Genomic DNA, 14706 nt, shown 5'->3' on the forward strand with positions numbered 1-14706 from the left:
CTCCTTTGCTCTCTTGAATCCATGGGCAAAGCTGACTTGGCGAGTCAGGAGGAGCTGGGGCAGCCCCAAGAGAAGAGGAACGAGGAAATGATGGAGAGATTCAGTAAGAGGGCTAGGAAGAAATGCTCTAGAGCTTGGAAACATTAAACCTGGAGGAGAGAAGCCCGGGGGTCTGGGGGTGGGGTAGATGTGTGGGACAATCCTCTGTAGGATACCAGTTGTGGAGGATTCTGAGGGTATCATTCACTTCCTTCATAACTTCAGTCTGATCACATCAACCTAACCTAACCAACCCAACACAACCCATCCCACCTCATCCTAACCCAGCCAACCCAATCCTATTTGTCCGTCCGTCCATCCATCCATCCATCCATCCACCTAGCCTACATTTCTCCACTCATGCATTCACTTACCCACTGGTCTATCCATCCATGTAACTGACTCATTTGGTTGAACCCCTTCCTATTTCCCTCTCTGCCTTATTCATGTGTTATCTCAACCACTCCATCAATATTTGCTGAGCACCTACTATATATACCTGGGAGTGCAGCAGAGAATGAACAGCTTGGGTGGCTCACAGGCCAGTGTTGTAAACAGATATGCAAACAAGTCTGAGAAGTGATTGTAATACAAGGAGGAGCAAAGGGCTATTACAACGTGGAAGGGGGAGGAACTGTTTAGGGAAATGAATCAAGGAACGCTCTAAGGAGGCAACAATATCCAAATTGGCTCCTGAAGGAGGAGCTTCAGTTTTATCAGCTGGACAACCAAGGAAAAGGTTTATTTTTGGGGTGCACAGCCAGTTTGAGGAGTTCAGGCCACGCTTGCCTTTTGCAGATAATATTAGCTTTACTTCCATTTCCTCCTCCTTCTGAGCCTCAGAAAAAGTCTGGATCATTCAACTCAAATTTCTGGGCTGTTCGAATTCAGGTTTAATTCAACAACTGATTATTTTTCAAAACACTGGAGGGAAAAAAAAACACATTCAAGGAAAAATCCTAGAAGCTCACAACAGGAAGTTATCTTAACCAACCTGTATGTGGCATCTCTGGAAAGTGAGCATCCAGCACGCCAGCGAATAGCCATTCTTTGTGCTGAGAGGCCGGGTGTGTGTGTGCACGTGCGTGCGTGTGCATGTGAATTTGAGACGATTCTGCTTCCATCGGACTGTTTCTTAGTGTTTGGTACTATCTCACCAAAGGTGTCCCTTTTGTGTTAGCAGGTCACATTGTCCCAGAGCTTGACTCTTTTTTTAAAAAATATTTGTTTTTGAGACAGGAGAGAGAGAGAGGAGGGAGGGAGGGAATGTGAGTGGGGGGAGAGGCAGAGAGAGGGAGAGAGAATCCCAAGGAGGCTCTGTCGTGTCAGCACAGAGCCTGACGCAGGGCTCAGACTCATAAACTGTGAGATCATGACCTGAGCCGACATCAAGAGTTGGATGCTTAACTGACTGAGCCACCCAGACGCCCCGAGGTATTAGTTGAAACAGGAATAGGTGACAGACACTTACTTGGGCCTAAGCTCATCTCACAGGGACTGCAGGGAGGGTCAAATGCCCTAACGTGTGTGAACTGAAGCCTTGCTAATGCTGGAGCGTAATAGAAGCGAAGACGTTTCAAAGCTCCTCTCTTCCAGTCTGCCTTTCCCCTCTCGTCTGCACCCCTTCCTGCCCTCCCCCTGCCCCTCCTCACACCAGCCTTGTAAACCTGGATTAAGCAGTGTTCTTTGCTTTCTAGAACCTTGGGAAGAAAACTGGTATAGATTACTCTTACAGAAATGGGCCTCGAGGAGGAACAAACCTTGGTTTGAATCCTGGCTATCGTCATTTACTAACCAGCTACTTAACTTCTGTAAGAAGCAGCTTCCTTTAAAAAGGAGATAATATTGGTGCCTGGGTGGCTCAGTCAGTTAAGCGGCCGACTTCGGCTCAGGTCACAATCTCGCGGTCCGTGAGTTCGAGCCCTGCGTTGGGCTCTGTGCTGACAGCTCAGAGCCTGGAGCCTGTTTCGGATTCTGTGTCTCCCTCTCTCTGACCCTCCCCCGTTCATGCCCTGTCTCTCTCTGTCTCAAAAATAAATAAACGTTAAAAAAAATTTTTTAAAAAGGAGATAATATTTCTGATAATATTTCCCCCTGGCTTATTGAGACAACCTACATCATATGCTTATATATACTGTGCCTGGCACGAGTGTCTTTATCAGTTTTAAATTTCAGGACCTGGCATGTCGTAGGCACTTACTTAATGTTTGTTGATGACTGTATGATTGCTTACACAATATGCAGAACATCGTATTTTTAGATTAACGTAACTACCAACTTTAGCTTGCTAGCTTGCATATCGCTTATAGGACAGCTTTCCTTGGCTATGCAGTCAAATCCTCAGCTTGCTTTCCTCCAGTTCTGTGGATTCTAGGCTTTAAACCCTGGTATGAAATGCCTTGCCTGCACCGTGGACCAGCAGGTCCCACTTCCTGGCCATTGGTGTTCACGCTCCATCCGCCCACCCGGCTGTGGACAGCTTGGCCATCCTCAAAACGAAAAGTGGTCTCTATATCCTGCTTAGTAAACAATGTTGAGGACACTCTCAAGTCTAAACTTCCTGCCCTGATCGGCTCTGTGAAAGCTTCTAGTTCCGTGGGTCTCAACCGAAGGTGATCTGAACACCCTGCCCCTCCAGCAGGGGCCATGTGTCAATGTCTGGAGACACTGTTGACCGTCACAACTGGGGTGTGTCTGTGCTGAATAAGTGAGTAAAATATGAAAACTAATAAGCGTTCAAAGCAGTCACTCTTAGGCCCTGCACTCTTTTGAGATAAATACTCTGGATGGACACGTAAACACCTACTTCTCCCCCTCCTCGGCATCTTGCCCATCTTCCAGGTGAGTTTTCTGCAGACCACCTTCAGAAACTTTTCTGAACTCTGAGATGACCGCGTTTCACGCCTGAGATGATTTCATGCCTCCGGAACCGGCGCAGTCAGGAACATTTTCCGTCTTGCTGCAGAGCCGTGCATGTTACTTGGAAACGACTTCCTTCTCCTCCACCCTGGGACACATTTACTGCCACCAACCCAGGGTCTTCCTTTCTGGGAACGGAGGGGGTGCTTTCCATGTGCATCTGCCGGCGTCCCACTCACACTCAAACCACGACCGTGCCCACCTGGGATTGTGCCGAGGTACCGTCAACACAAGGATCTGACTGGCCTTCTCCGCTGCTGTCTCTCTCATGGGTCACACGGGCCCTGGCCCGTCATAGGTGCTCAATGCAGACCAGGTGAAAAAATGCTAAATGCATGAGGTGTTCTAAAGCTTTGGCCTGGCAGACCAAGATCGCTTGAGAATCGCACAGAGTTGTGGAGAGAGTGTAGACTCTGGGTCATCATTCGTGGGGGCGAGTCCCAGTGGTGTCTTATTATCCCTGGGCTCTTGGCGTGGTGACCTTTTAAGGGGCTTTGCTCATTTTTCGGATGGGCCTAATTTATACCCGTCTCCCAGGGCTTCTGTGGCAAGTAAAATAATTCGCGTGCGGTAGGGTGTTCGATAAATGGCATCTGTTCATAGTAACAGGAGCCACCAGGCCTGGCTTGTTCCATGGGACCAGTCAGGTAACTGCACAGTCACTCCTATAGCTAGAGGGTTCTCTCCTGCTTTCCTGCAGGGTCCTGTTTTCCTTTCTTTCTTCTCCCTGCATCCCCCTCCCGCCCCCCGGATTTTTTCCCCATCTGGGCCCCAGTCATGTAGGTCTGAACCTCAACACACAGAGGGAAGCTCAAGCCAGTTCATCATCCTCTTTGCTTCAGCACGTGGCACAGGAGCCCCGGGTGCTGGCGGCTCAGAGAGGTCAAGTAACCTGTGCCGGCTTCACACACTGAGGCCATGCCAAAGCTCCAATTTGATCCAAGATCTCCTGACTTCCACGCCCTTGCTCCTCTTCCCGCACTGAGGCCAGGGGTTTACATTTGGTGCTTTAGTGGCCAAAGCACAAATGCTCTGAAAGTTGGACCTATTGAGACTCACACGGCCGCTTTCTGCAGCATTCAATGAAGTGGCTGCTCTGAGTGTTCGGGGCCTTGTGAGGACAGGACGTGCATGAGAAACGCTTACAGAACGGGCTTCTCAGAGCAGTGCTCCTTTGAAGAGCGGCACCGGCCCTGGCTCAGATGTCCTTGTGCTTTAAGGTCGGCCTCTCGAACACAGGCTTTGATGGTGGAGCTGCTTTCCGCAGGAAAACAGCAGCTCCCGGGATGAGCCCCGCCCCAGGGCCCTTGGCTCCTCTTGGCCCCAACCTCAGTCCTTACTCTGCGACGGGGGAGTGCTTTGTGCTCAGGGTCTGTCCTGAGACTGTGGCTTCCCCACGCCTCTGGAGAGGAAGAGGCTTGGGGGCCAGGCTCTCCAGGTCCGCGGTCCGGCTCCAATGCCGGTAGCTGGGTGACCACTGGCAAGTCGTCCAACCTCTGCACCTGTCAGATGGGGGCGCTCCTCCTGGGGCTGGGGCGAGGACCAAGTGAGTCAAAGACCAGCAGTGCTTACTGTAGTGTGCCGCATGTGATAAGTGCTCAGTAAGCATCATCTATTGTTAGTAAACACAGACGCTGAATCTCACCTTGGATTCACAGCTCAGCTCTGCTTCTCACGGCCTGGGTGACTTTGGGGGAGCTCCTTGACTGCTCAGAGTGACAACATCCCAGCAGACAAGCGAACAGAATAATGCTTCCGGTAGCTTCCGGTTTGCGCATATCCATCTGTGGGACAAACCGTACTCTGGGAGCATTTACCCCGAAGCCCACGTAATCCTTCAGTGTGAGTTTTTGTACACCAGCTGGTGCAAGGACATCTTAACATCCGTGTGATGATGCCTTTTGGCAAACATTTCCTCTCCGGGAGGGTCTCCACCTTTGTGGGCCGCAACAGCCTTTGTGCCAAGGACGTTAATATTTTATTGCATTTTTGCAATTACTGTACAAAACCAAGCAGAAAGAAGTGCTGATCCTACTGGCGAAGGAGCACGGATCTCATAAACTAGATACAACTGAGCCAAAGAACGAAAAAAAGAGAGAGAGAGAGCGAAGATGAAATCACAGAAGCCACCAGCACAGCAGATCTTTAACGTTAGCTGGATGATCTTCGGGCTCAGCTTGCTGCCTGTCATGCACTTGTGAAAGAAAAGTATAAAATGCACGAACAAGTATGAAAATGCCAGAACGGTGTGGTCGAAGGCAGCCCCGGAAAAATGAGCTTTCATTAAAGGCTACATACAGAGATTTTCTTTCTCTTCCCCCAACAGGACCCCGCTGCTCAATTTCTGCAAACGTCTGCACTTGTACATCGCATATGTGAGCAGGGCCGGCAATGGCTCTTCAGGTAAAGGGCCCCCCACATTGCGTGGCACCAATGGGTGCTCCCTAACGGATGGCGATTGTCACCACCGTCACCCTCATCATCCCGTGCTGGCCTCAGAAGATTCAGAGTCAGCTGAGTGTAGATGGAAAGCTTTAGAACGTCAGCCATCACTTAGGTGATTCAGAAACTAATGATGATTTCCCTGACAAGTGTCCACTCAGCTTCTGCTGGGAGACCCCCAGTCTTGGGGAGCTCCTTGCCTGCTGTGCAACCCACCCTCTTTGTTAGGTGTGGCTGAGTATAGCTACTCGGTGTCAGTGTATGTCTCGGGGACCATTACCTACTAATGGGCTTTATGTACTTTATGGAGATACGCAGTGAGATCTCTTTTCACATAGAAGGGCACCCACACAGACTATCCACCCTTCAAAAACTCATCCATTCATTCATTCGTTCGTTCCTTCATCCACAAATGTTTCCCGAGTGCCTACTTTGAGTGGTCTCTTGCTTCAGTGTGGGAGGTGTTCCAGGGCCCATGGACGAGACAGACAAGTGCAGTTTGGCATTGTAAGTGTGGGGCCATTTCAATCTGGAAAGGGAGGGGAGCAGCATGGGAGCCCCAAAGAGGCTTCAAGCCCAGCTGGGGGTGGTGATGGCTACAGAAGGCTTCCTGGAGGAAGTGACATCTGAGATGAGTCTCAGAGGATGGGTGGGAGGTGGGGACGGAGAAGAGGAAGGCATTTCAGATGGAATGGAGAGAGTGTTCAATAGATATGGAGCTCTGGATACAGATGCAGGTTCATTGTGTGTGTGTGTGTGTGTGTGTGTTTGTGTGTGTGTGTGTGTGTGTGTGTGTGTGTGTGTGTGTGGTCTGTCTGGAGGGTGCCTGAGGATGGAACCAGTGAAGTTGAAAGGTCTAGGAGAACCTTCATTCCAAACTAGTTTGGACTTTCTTTGGGGGCTGTGGAGCTCCCCTGGCAGTCCTTCTGGTGGCCCTGGCCCTGGGCTGAGGGGTCCCTGCTCTGGTCTGGCGCCCTCCCGGTGGGTGCGGCTGCTGTTGGCTTTCGGAGTGACATAGTCTGTTGGCATTGCCTATTGCACGGCTCCTTTGCCTCTATGTCCCTTCCGGCCCCTTCCATGGTCTGGTGGCATGAACTTAGCTCTGGAGCCGGACACACCAGGGGTAAGTCCCAGCTCTGCTGCTGCCGACTCTTGAGCCTCAGCCCAGCTCCTTGACCCCCAGAAACCTCAGTCTTGCTTGCAAAGTGCAGAAAATGACAAAAGTAGTGAACATTTCCATGCGGTTGTGTGCGGCAAGCACCGTTCTAAGCGTTTTACAAAAACCACTCACTCAATCTTTACGACGACTCTGTGAGCTTGTTACTGTTATTATTATTCCCATTTTATAGATGAGAAGACAGATGCACGGAGAGGCCCAAAGTCTTCCAGCTGGTAAGTGGCGGGGCCGGAAGTCCCCGGAACCTCTCTGCTAGAGTTGACGTGAAGATCAGAGGAGCTGACACAAGCAGAGTCCTTGACATGCTGCCCGGCACAGCAGGTACTCAGTAAGCAACAACTGTCATAGGTACTAGGGCTCTGAGAAACATACAGAATGGCACCATCAAGGACAGAGGCAGTCCCCAGCGTTAAGCAAATTCCCTCCATCCAAGGGAGCCCATGGAAGGCCCACTTCAAGCTCATTCGCTCCAGACAACAGAAATGACAGGTCAGGTCTCTGGTGAAAGAGACTGGAACGGCCACTGATGAGAAGCCAGACTTGTTTCCTTCTTCCCCGATGGACGGACCAACTTCTGAGGGCTCTTGTTTCCTTGGGACTGGAGAGCTGAGCTCTCAGGCACGTTTCCCTCATTGGCTCTGGTCATGGAGGCGGGGTGGGGGTGGGGGCACCTGATAAGCCATAGAGTTCCCCCTGCCCGGTCCCTCAGCTCCAACTCCAGCAAAGCACTGGGGTTTCCAACCTGTCGTTTTTGAATCCCTGAAGCCACATGTCACCCTGTCTTTACAACACACATAAAGCACTGGCAAGTGGAACCAGCAACTGCACGAGCAAACAGGATGTGGATGTGAGATTTGGTGTCACTGGCAGAGAAGGAAAGGGGGTGGTGGAGGCCAGGAGACTGCCCTAAGCTGGGGACAGCTGAGCAAAGTGTAACCGGTCTGTGCTTTGCAGCCTGCAGACCTGGGTTTGGATGCAGGCCTGGCCACTTTCTGGCCATGTGACCTCGAGCATGGCCATTGGGGTGCATCCTTCATAATTCCTGCCCAAATTCAAGCCCAGGATTGGGCACAGGGGGTGATGATCCCTTTTCAAAATAGATGCTGCATGGTGTGTGGGACGAGGGCTCAGCTTAGGGTCAGACCTGAATTCACATCCACGGGGCCCCACAGGAGCTGCGTGCGGGTGGGGACTGGCTCCTCTCCGGGAGCCTCTGCGTCAGGCTGAAGACAGGGGATAACGAGTATTTGTCATGTAGGGACTAGAGGAGCTGCTCTGGGATCGGGCTGCCTGGATTCAAATCACCGCTCTCTTGGACTGGTTCTCAAAACCCTGGTGATTTCATGCCCCCTTCCCCAGGGATGCATGTTTGTCGTCCGCAGCCTGGGGGAGGTGCTACTGGCCTCTGGCCGGTGGAGACCAGGGACACTGCTCCCCGCCCTACCATGCACAGGACAGTCCCCACAGCGAAGAACAACCCCGCCCTAAAAGTCAAAGGGGCTGAGGCCGAGGAAGGTGCTCTGGTGTCTACCAGCTTGTGAAACTGCTTCACCGGGTCAAGACCGTTCCCTCAATGGGAAAAGGCAGGTGATAACAGGGCTCGATGATAACAGTGGGGGTTGCTTCAAAAACAGAGGCCGTGTGGCACCTGGTGCAGAATCGGGCTCCTGGAAAACCCTTAATACGTGTATGCTCAGATTTTTGTGGCAATGAGGGGCCATAGCATATGTCAACTGCTTGGACACAGGAGGCCCACACGGAGTGGGGTGTGATGACGATGATGGTGATTATGTTCGATTTGCTCAGGATGCCAGCAGTGCCCCTGAGATCCTTCTTCAAGCCTGTACTTCATGGTGGATCCCCATCTCCCCACACCTCTGCCTCAAGGTGATTTCCAAAGCCATTGTCAAAAGGAAAAAAGCAACGGGCTTGTCCCTGGGGAAGCTGATGATGGCTCTCGGGTCTGCTGGTGCCGAAAATCACAAAAGGCACCTGACTCCCCTGGGTTTTCTTCTGCACTAGTTTTCTGAAAGTCAACTCGAGCAGTTCTTGTACTTGGAAGTTATTTTCCTGGAAAGGCGGCCTGGGGGGGTCTTCCTCCTCCCAGCTCATATTCTGCCTGGGTCTGTTATGAGCTGTTATGAGCTGATGGTGATCCTCCCGCCCCCGCTCTGTCAGTGCTCAACTCCCAATGTGATGGTGTTTGGAGGTGGGGCCTCTGGGGTCAGACTAAGCTGGGGGTGGGGCTCTCACGATAGGATTGGCGCCCTTGTAAGAAGAGGAGAGACCAGAGCTCTCCACCCGGGAGGAAGCAGAGAGAAGGCAGGGCTTGCGAGGCAGGAAGAACGCTCTCACCAAGAACCGAGTTTGTCCGCACCTGGACCTTGCACTTTCCAGCCTTCAGAACCGTGAGGAACAAATGTCTTTTATTTAAGCCTCGCGCTCCATGGTGTTTCGCTAGAGCAGCCCAGCTGAGACAGGGCACTCACAGTGAGGAGCTTGCCCTATCTCCCTCTTTCAGGGGGCCCCCGGAGTGGGGTTCTCCCCTCTCCCTCCACCCCGAACTCCCTCTTCCCTGTGAGAAAAAGAGTGGCTTTTCCAGCTGGAGCTTGATGTCCATAGGCCACGCCAGCAATGGGAGCACTGTCCCCTACAGATGGGGACGAGAAGCAAAGCAAGAAGCCGGCTCTCCGTCTCCTCCCTCTCTAGTGCTGACACCCTGTGGCCTGGGCCGTTATCCGGGATCACGTGGGCGGCCTCATCCGATCAGCTGAATGCCTCAGGAGCAGAAAGAGATTTTTTGGAGAAGAGAAAATTCTGCCTTAAGACTAACATGGAACTCCTGCCTGAGGGTCCAGTCTGCTGGCCTGTCCTGCAGAGTTTGGACTTGCTGGCTCCCACAGCTGCCAGGACAATTCCTTGAGATCTGTGTGTGTGTCTTGTTTTCTCTGTCACTCTCTCTTTGTGTGTGTGTGTGTGTGTGTGTGTGTGTGTGTGTGTGTGTCTGCCTGTCTATCAATCAATCAATCAATCAATCATCTACCTACCATCTCCTACTCGTTCTTGTCTGTTCGGGGTGCTATAACAAAACAGCGAACCCCGGGTGACTTGCAAACAACAGAAATATCTTCCTCACAGTTCTGGAGGCTGGAGGTCCAAGACTGGGATGCTGGCAGACGTGCTGTTTGGTGAGAGCCTGCTTCCTGGCCATGCACCGATCCATGGGCAAACCCATCCACCCGTGAACCCGTGGCTTCATCTGCCATCCCTGTTGGTGTTTTGGAACACTTCTGGGGCACAGGTCCACTTGAGAAAACGATGCAGGACTCGGACCTTCTCTCCACAAAACTGCACTTGCGTACGGAACGTCTCAGGCAGGCTTAGGGATCCAGAGACCCCTGACCTGGATGCTGATGGATCCCTGGACTCTACCCACCCGGCCGCTCTCTGTGCTCCTAACCTACTCAGCATCTCGCCTTGGCTGCTCCTTGGAAGCCCCAAGCCCAAGTCTGAACCCAATGCTTCATTTTTCCGCCCTACGTGTTCTTGCCTTCGTGCTCTGTTTGCCAGGCAACGGCACCACCCAGGAGAGAAGCTTGGGGCCATCCTTACATTTTCCCCCTCCCCCTCTCCGCCCACATTCAAACCATCACCGGGACCCACCAGATCCACGCCCACCGCCACCGCCAATTTCGGGCCACGTGGCCATCCCCGCCCAGATGAGCGCGCGGGTCTCCTACTCGGGCCCCTGCTTCCAGCCCCGGTCAGGGCCACTCCGTTCTTCACTTGGAAGCCAGAGTTGAGCTTAAAAATGAAGATTTTATTATTTTTATTTGATATTCCCCCCGGCTTGAGAATCAAAGAACACACCTCTCTGTACAACTTTAAGGTGTAGAGTGCGCTGCTCTGATACACGTCCACACTGTACAGCGATTACCACCCTTGTCAGCTGACACCTGTCATGTTACATGATTACAGGTGACTGTGTAAACACCTGCTTTCTGAAACATGTGTCTCCCCTGATGAAAACACTCTTCTGTGGCTCCACCTGCCCTAAGGACACTGCAAAGTCCGTCCTGGGTTAGGAGGCTCTGTAGCCAGCCCTGCTTCTGTCCCCCACCGCTCATTCGTTCCACTAACATTTGTTGAGCGCCCCTGTGTGCCAGGCTCCGTGCTGGGTGCCGGGGGACAGGGGAGAGGGATTTTGTCCTCCAGGACCTTATGGCTCTCGTCCTGCCTTTTCCAGCTGTGCTGATGACGTCACTACCCAAGTGCACCGCGCAGTGTTTCCATGGTGCTGATGACGTCACCACCCACCTGCGTGACGCGGTCTTGCACCTCTGCCTTTACATCTCGCCACCTGCAGCTCTCCACCCTTCACACGCCAAGTGGCACATCTCCCCGGGGAGGTTTCTGTACCTTTGATCACCATCATTCAACTCTGCCTAGTGTGAGGGCAAGAACAGGAGTTTGTGGCAAGACTACAGGGTGGAAAAGCTTCAAGGACAGACAGCTGGGGCCGCTCTGGGGCATCTCAGCAAAGGGGTTTAAAGATGAGTCTCTCCCAACTGCCAACTGTTTGCTGCCTTTGTATCACTCTTCTCCATTACTTTGCTTGATATTCCCGGCCTGAGAGATTGATAGGTGAGATGAGTCAGGTGCCCACCCCTATGAGTGATGCTGGATGGACAGCTTCCAAAAGGCTGTGCAGACTTGGGCAGTGAGGATTCCCCAAAGGAAATGGGATTCTCTAGTAGCAAGGGGCGGGGGACGGGGGGGGGGCGTGGCGCTGGCTGAGCTAGGACGGCACGTCTCCCAGACCTTCCTGACCTCTCTGCTGCAGAACTAATTATTTCACCTTTTGGTCTTTCCCTTGCACATGAAAAACAACAACAACAACAACAAACTAATCTCTTACACATAGTTTCACTGACCACATTGAAATTATAGTTCTTTACGTACTTTGCTTTTGCACTTGACTCTACGTATCCTTGTGAACGGGATCCCGACTGGTGCCAGGCACGCAGTAGGTGCTCAGAAATGCTTGTGGCCTCTGGTGAATGAGCACTAAAATGAAAATTCAAAACCTGGCTGTTTCAAGGTCCACCTTGAAACATGGACTTCTCTTAAAGAGAGCAGATCTGGTTTTGACTTCGAGATGTCAGCTTTAAAACATCTTTTTTTTCAGGTCTTGAAACACCTCTAAGGAGAATCGGGGTTTAACAAAATCGATTTGCTGAATGGTTATAATGATCATAACTGGATATATAGTCCCTCTGGAAAAGATGAGGCCTGAAGACAGAAGAAGAAATTACCCCTTGTTCATATCACAGATTTAAGGGAAAATTTAAAGGAGATTTAGAGGAAAAAGGATCATTTTGTATAAAATATATAATAATGATGCATAAAAAGTGATAGAATATAAATGCAAAGAAGCCTGGGTTTATATTATGCTTGGAGGAAAAAGGGAAAAAAAGAAAAAAGGAAAACCCAAGATTAAGTCTGTAAATGGATGGAGCACCTGGCCTTGAAAATATCCCCTCCCCCACTAGCTCCCGACACCTACTATGTGCCAGCCTTGAAAACATCCTCTGTCTCTCCCAATAGCTCCTGACACCTACTGTGTGCCAGATGCTAAGTCAAGCACTTACACACACAATCACCTTTAATCCTGACAAATCCTGTTTTTCAAGTGAGGACACTTCAGCTCAGTGTATTTATGCCACTGGACCCAAGTTCATGGACTAGGAAGCAGGAGAGGTAGGATTCGAACCCTGGTCTTCCTGGTGTCAAAGCTGCTGTGTTCGCTCCCCTTTCAGCCTAAGGATGGGGCAGAGGTATCACTTCCCCAAAGGGAGCACAGGATGTTGACTCCATCAATAGTCCCAGCTGTTGGTCCGGGGCTCTAAATCCAGGGTCAGGACTGGCCCCGGGGTCCCAGGAGGGCTGAGCTGTTTTGCTGAGTTTGGGGGATCCACTGGAAGATTCTTGGTGGGATTTGCAGGTGAAATGCTTTAGCTCTGAGGACAAATCCTGGAGGAGAAAATCCCCTCCCAGTATGGAGACGATTTCTCTCTGCCCACCTGGGGTTGATGAGGGTGAGTCTGTGTATGCACGCAAGAGTGTATTTGCATGTGTAAACATGCAAACATCTCGTGCTTGCACAAGAGGGCGTGCATGTCTCTCTGTGAATATCTATGTGTCTCCATGTGTATACTTTCCTTTGTGTCTTGGTGTTGTACATTTCAGGATCATTTATGCCTGTGTGTGTGTGTGTGCACATGCTTCTCTGTTGCTGCACATGTCAGTAAGTGCATGCATGTGCTGCTGTGTGGCAAGCAGGTAGATCTGTTTTTACCTGTGTGATGCCTGTGTGTGCACTTGCCCATAACCCTGTGTGTATATTGTGTGTGTGTGTGTGTGTGTGTGTGTAGAAAGACTTATGATAGGAGGAAATGTGTATATAGATACCTCTGACTTCCTGCCAACCTATTTAACAGGTTTTGGAGAGTGTCTATTTACCTCTTATTGGAACTGCTCTGCTCTGCAATTTCATTTTCCATTTGACCAAATGGGTTTTGTTTATCTTCCATAAATCTCGCTTTGGCAACTCCAGTGCTGCTCATTCCCACACATCTCTTATGCTTCTCAACACTGGAGCATCTTTTGTGAGGCTTAATATTCTGTCCCAGTCTTCGTGAGGTGCTAATTTCCTTCTGGGCCACAGTCCTGGTTCGCCTGGACATTGAGGAGTCTGGCTTCTGTGGCTGATGTCCAGGCCTGTCCCATTACCTCTCCTGAAATAGAGCTGACCTTGGGCAGTGGCAGATTTGGCATCACCTTGGGCAGCATGATAGGAGGCACATAGATGGGTTTTGAATTAAATGAAGCTATTTTCAGTTCTGGCTCTGGAACTTATCAGATGAGTGATTTTGGGCAAGTTCCTTTGGTTTCCTTTCTGCAGGGAAACCTCTTATAAGAAAGAGAATTATAAATTATTAGTTGCGAGGATCAAAATAATATATCCAAAACACTGTTTACTTAGGAAATGTATCAGATAGGTATCGCTATTTGATAAACCATCTCAAAACTTAGCGGCTTAAAAACTACGGACGTTTGTTTTGTAGGATTCTGTATTCTGGCATCAGAGGGGGTGTCTGCTGGGCAGATCTCCTCCTCCCAGAGAGGGTCCCTCATGTGTCTGTGACCAGCTGAGCACCTGCTTGCTGGCTTTTTCTGGGGGTTGGCTTGCTGTTGGCTGAGGTGGTCTCCGGGTTCCCTTCCACAAGGTCTCAGCCTCCAGAAGGCTAGCCTGTGTGTATCCTCATGGTGAAGGCAAGGGCTCGAGAAAGACAGCGGACACCTGCAAAGCCTCTTAGCCTCAGCTCGGATCCGGAACAGTCAGATCCACTGCAATCTATTGGCAGATCAGATATAAGGCCAGGGAACGAGACTACCCCTTGATGGGAGGGCTGCAATGTCACACTGGAAAGATGTGGAAGCAGGGAGGCCATGAACTGGGCACTCAATGCAATCCACCTGCTGCAACGGACACTCAGTGTTGAGCTGCTTGGAACCTAGGAGGCTTTTAATGAATGTTAATTACTGGCACTTAGGGTAGCCTGTAGAAGTCCCAATGTGTATGTGGTCTAGTCTCAGCACAGGTTTGCATTAAAAGAAATTGCATGGGGGTACCTGGGTGCCTCAGTCGGTTGAGTGACCGACTTCGGCTCAGGTCATGATCTCACGGTTTGTGGGTTCGAGCCCCGTGTCGGGCTCTGTGCCAAAAGGGCCTGGATCCCGGATTCTGTTTGGGATTCTGTCTCTGTCTCTCTGCCCCTCCCCCACACTTGCACGTGCTCTCTCCCTCTCTCTCTCTCAAAAATAAATAAACATTTTAGAAATAAAAGAAACTGCATGAAGAGAATTTATGGAAGAAAATTTGATTGGGAGAAATAAAACTCTTCACTTGGTCTTTAAAAATCTTCATGGGCACCCCTCCCAAGTCTCTGTCTCAAACTCTGCACTGGCGTGTGGGAGCAGACCAAATCCTCGCTCCTTCTCTGCTCTTCATTTCCGGAACCCTGACACACGGTCCAGACAGCTTTCTCCTCTCTGCTCTTGTCTGT

The sequence above is a fragment of the Panthera uncia genome, chromosome E3 (assembly GCF_023721935.1).
Source record: "Panthera uncia isolate 11264 chromosome E3, Puncia_PCG_1.0, whole genome shotgun sequence".
NCBI lineage: Eukaryota > Metazoa > Chordata > Mammalia > Carnivora > Felidae > Panthera > Panthera uncia.